Below are 5,230 nucleotides of genomic sequence, written 5' to 3' on the forward strand. Positions count from 1 at the left end.
ATGCTGGACTATGTTGCATTTTAAAGATCTAAATCTAGATGTATTCCCATGATTGAAAAGCACGTGTATTAAACTGAAGAGCTGATGGCAAACTACTGCTCTTCAGTTACAGATATTGATCATCCAGTAGTTATAAAAATGCTGTCCATGAAACTTTGGCAGAGACTAATCCACCATATTTTTGCTCACATTAGATGTATAGTGAAAATTTGTCACAGAGTTTAAGGTGGTTGTCATTACTTTGCTGAGAAGCAGCATAGTACAGAAGCAAGCGTAGGTTCCATCATATTTAATTCCAATTCCACTCACTAGCCCTATGACCATATCCTGTAATTTAATGTGAGTCCAGTTCCTTAAAAGTAAACTGAAGACAATTCTTGCTCCATAGGGTGGGGTTTGATCAGATGATGTTTGTGAATGAGTATAGCACGTGGCCCAATAGGGGTTCTCTTTGAGAACTAACTAGTCCTGGGTGTTTCCTTGTGACTAGTGCCAGAAGATATTTCTCAATTCAGGTAACTCTGTTTGCCCTTGTCTGAGCCATCCTCCTGAATCAAATCTTCATTCCTTTGACCCAGCAACAAGTAGATAGGAGAGGGGGCTGCTAGGTTCACTGGACCGAGGTGTGAGTGAGGGTGTAGATTGCTGTGTTACCTGTTTGGATTTTCGACCACGGAATCACAGAATCTGGAGTTTAATGATTTAGCTCTTGATGGTCATTTGGAGTCCCTGGAGAGGTAGGTGTGTCAGCAAACAATACCCGACCAAACCCTGCAGCCTAAAGACAAGCCTTGGTCCTGGTGAACAGGGTAAGGTTACAGGTTTTACCATTACGTGACCTCTTGGCCTCTGCCTGAAATAGCACTGTTACTTCTCTCAGGCCAATACGGTTTCCAGGGCAGCCCACTGGCCTGAATGTCAGATTTAGAAGTGCTTATCACTTTGGACTTAATATGCCCTTTCCAGAGCCAGACCAAGTAGACTGTAATTTCTTCTATGCCTTCCTTCAGATTCCCAAGGTCTCTTCAGGCCCACCAGGGTGGCAGAAAATCTTAATTCCAGAGTATCCCCCAGACAAATCGTGGAAGGAAGAGAAAGTTGGCCTGTTGGAGTTAGGGATAAAGAGAGAACGGGTTGTCTGGGGGGGAAAGGGAGAGATTCATGGAGGGGGAGACTTGGAGGGGTGGTTACCACGGAGACGGGTATGGGAAGGCCATTCCAGGGTAAAGGAACAGTAAAAAATGTTTTCTGAATGCAGCTGTGTACCTAGGTCCCCCCTCCTGAGGAAATGCCTCATCAGCACTTAGAAGGAAGGAAGATTCTTGAGGAGTCCTTGTTCACTCCAGTGCAGGAAGTACTGCCTTAGCCAACATGGCCTCCAACAATTTTTCTCTAGCCCAGAATTGCTAGGGCTCACAGGACAAAGCCTCCTTAGGGTAGGTTAGTCCTATCCACCAAGCCACTCCTGTGGAGGCCTGTGCTCTCTCCTTTTTCCCTACAAGTGTAGCCAGAGCTCAGGCTCCCTAAGATGCAAGTGGAACTGTAAGCAGACCCTATTCCCCCAAAGTAATCCAGATTTAGAAGACCAAGAAGGGCATCAGAGGGAATTCCCTGGCGGTCCAGTGGTTAAGACCGCCCTTCCGCTGCAGGGGGCACGGGTTCGATCCCTGGCCGGGGAACTAAAGATCCCGCATGCTGCGGCCAAAAAATAAAATAAAATAAAATGAGAAGTTTTACAAAAAAAAAACAAAAGAAGAAAGAAAGGCATCAGCAAACAATAGATCAAATGCCCCCTTCCCCAGGAAGTCCTCCTACTGCAGTTCAATGATAATCCGCATTTTCCTTGGCACCATACTTCTAGTCTCCACCTCCATGCTCACTGGCTACAAGTTAACCTGACCCACTTATCCTAGGAAGGACAGCTAGGACAAAGGAGACTTTGGTCTCCTAGATAAAATAATTTTTGTAGGCAATACTTTAACTTAAAGGGTGACATCTTTGGGCCCCTTGCAGGGTGGCTCTGAAATATTTGTGGAAAATTCTATACAGTACTCCAGAGAGATTGATGCCCCTTCAAATGAACTACTTTATTCCCCCCAGCCTTCTGGGGGAGAAGGACCCTGAAGGAATTATGTGACCCCTGAAGCTTCCTCCCCGCCATTCCCAAATTGATCCCAGAAGCTGAGACATCATCGACCCAAACCTCCATCTCAGAATCCATCCTGTGAGAAGCTGGTAAGTGACCCAGTTATGACTCAGCATCGGACTCTTCCCTTCCTCTCCGCATTGGCCAGAATGAAAGGCAGAATCTAGCAGAAGGCTCCTCCCCTATGGATGGCCACATCCTCACCACAAACTGAGTCATGGCCACACCCTGCCTGGATGGAAAATTACCATGAGAGGTAAGGGGAAGGTTTAACTCCAGGAGTTTTAAGTTCTCAATCCAGAAATCACAGCCGTCTACCCTCCACCTGGAACTAATTGAGGAAAACATTTTCCCGGCCCTAGCCCTAACAAGGCATGTCCAGGTCTAAATGAGTAAGGCCGCTTGAGCCCAGGACTATGTGAAAGGTAGGAGGCCACTGTCAACCACTGTGTGTAGTATCTGTTGTCCTGGCTTCGGTGAAGGATGATGTCTTGCTCAGATCTGGCTTTCACAGGCTCCACCTCCCCACCTCCAAGGCAGCCAGGCCTGGGTGGGAGAAAGGGGCAATCCTCCTTCAACTCCCACTGCAGGCTGTAGGAGGATTCCCCTCCAGAAACTCAGGGCCCTGTGCAATTTTCCTTTCAATGTAAGCATTCTTGTTATAGGAATGCTGCGGGTTTTAATTAGATTTGTTTTACACCATACATGTTTTGAATTTTTTCAAATACGTTTATGTATGGCTTTCAAACTTCTCAGATTCGAAAAGTTCTGATGCTGTTATGTAGAACACTATAAAATGGTATATTTGATTTCATTACGATTTCATTAGCATTAAAAGACTAGTATGCATATGCTATTTAAAAAGTGATTCCCATGAGGCAAGCTCAGGTTTTTTTGTTTTTCTGGTAACACACACCATCTGTTCATTACTTCTCATTCCATCATTTGCTAGTACTTGCTATGTCAGATGCCACTGATAAAGAAAAACTGTAAGAAATGGTTAAAAATGAGAAAAGTCTATTAACAATTTCAGAAAATTGAGCAAAAATGTCGTTATAACATTTGAGTAGCCAAGCACCTAGGTTCAATTGCTGGAACACCAGTGGGAGCAGTTTGAGAACCCCTGGGGAAGTAAAAGAGTTAAGAGCTCAGGCCCTGGAGTTGAGCAACTCTGGTTAAAAACCCAGCATGGCCACTAACCAGTTGTGAGACCTTACCCACATTATTTAAGATCTCTTAAAAAAAAAACCATCTTCCATCTTTGTTGTCAGGATTAAATGAAAAAATATTTGTAAAGTCTGAAAGGCTATATAGCATAGAACCAGAATGGCAGCTCTGGAGTCAGGTTGCCTGTCAGTCACTAGCTGTGGAATACGGACAAATAACTTACCCTTTGTGCCTGTTTTCTCATCTACAAAATGGGAATAATGGCATCTATTTCATAGGCTTGTTTTGAGAATTATATTAGTCAATACAGGTAGAGAGCTTACAACAATACCAAGCACACAGTAAGTAAGCCAAGGTATTAGCAAATTATTAAGGTGCTTAGCATAATGCCCAGCACCTACCTAATAAGAACTAAAAAATGTTAGCTATTTCTGATACTATACAGATGAGCTGCAAGGGTCCTCCCACGAGGCAGGAATTTCAGTTAGGGTGGACTCCCTGATGGGGTCATTTACTTGGAGAAATTTCTCCTAGACCTGAAACCAGAATGGGCGAAGAGACTTGTAGAGTCAGAGTGTAGCAGTCTTTATCAAGAAGGGGTAAAGGGGGCTTCCCTGGTGGCACAGTGGTTAAGAATCCGCATGCCAGTGCAGGGGACACGGGTTCAAGCCCTGGCCCGGGAAGATCCCACATGCCGCGGAGCAACTAAGCCCATGTGCCACAACTACTGAGCCTGCAAGCCACAACTACTGAGGCCGCATGCCTAGAGCCCGTGCTCGGCAACGAGAGAAGCCACCACAGTGAGAAGCCAACGCACCATAATGAAGAGTAGCCACCGCTCACCGCAACTAGATAAAGCCCACGTGCAGCAACGAAGACCCTACGCAGCCAAAAATAAATAAATAAAATAATAAGTTAAAAAAAAAAAAAAGAAGGGGTAAAGAAGTTTAAGAAACAGCTCCTGGGGGATGGTGGACCATAGAATGGTACTTCCATGTTAAGTTCAGGCTTTGTAGTCTTTAACTACAAAGCAGGTAAGATACCCAGGCAAAGAAGGTTACCTCCAAGGTAGGATGAAGGTAATGAAAGACAACAGGTAGTCTAGCACAGGCTTTATAAATCAAGAAGCTATAACAATTTTAAAAACCCGATACTTAAAAGCTAGGCTTGTTTAATGCTTTTAGGTCTCTGTGCTTATATTCCTGTTTTCTTCATTAATAGTTCATAAAATATTTGGCAATATCCAACCTGTCTCTTAGAACTAACTTAGGGTTTTAGGTACACGGAGCACAGCCTAAAGGCCAGCAGAAGGTCGGCAGTGGGAATTTCAACAGGGAGATGGCTTTCACTGAAACAGTTAGGTCTCCTAGAAACAGCTGTCTTCCCTCACATTGCTATCCTTGGAGAATTTGGATTTTGTTTCATTAAGGGAGGCTTTATTTCCTTAGGATCGCTTTATAGATTTCAAGTTAGAGACCAACCTGCTTCCTGCACCTGCCAGCTCTCCCCCCACCTCCCTTATCCCAAAGAAATAGCTGCGAGGAGGAGGAGAGTAGGGCCCAGCCCCCAAGACAGAGCAAGGGAGAGCGGATAGGTTTTGTGCAGAAAGGAGAGGTCCTAAGGATAGGAAATCTGAGCTGCTTTGGCCTCAATGGTCCTTTTAAACCTTGAAGAAGAGTCACCAGTGGTATTCTATATCCTTTTCAGTTTGTGTCATCTGCTTAAGTTTCCTTTATCTAATCCGTTGATTAAAATGTTGACAGATCTGTAGTATACTATACTAGATGGACTTAGCTTTGACTCCAACCAACATAAATAGTCCCAACCCTCATGATATTCCACTCTCCCCACCCCCACCCCCATTTGGGGGCTTTGGGCAGTTGCTGTGCCAAGGTTAGTCAGACCACAGTGATCATA

The sequence above is a fragment of the Balaenoptera physalus genome (genome assembly GCF_965194825.1).
Source record: "Balaenoptera physalus genome assembly, chromosome: 2".
In the NCBI taxonomy this organism is placed as follows: domain Eukaryota; kingdom Metazoa; phylum Chordata; class Mammalia; order Artiodactyla; family Balaenopteridae; genus Balaenoptera; species Balaenoptera physalus.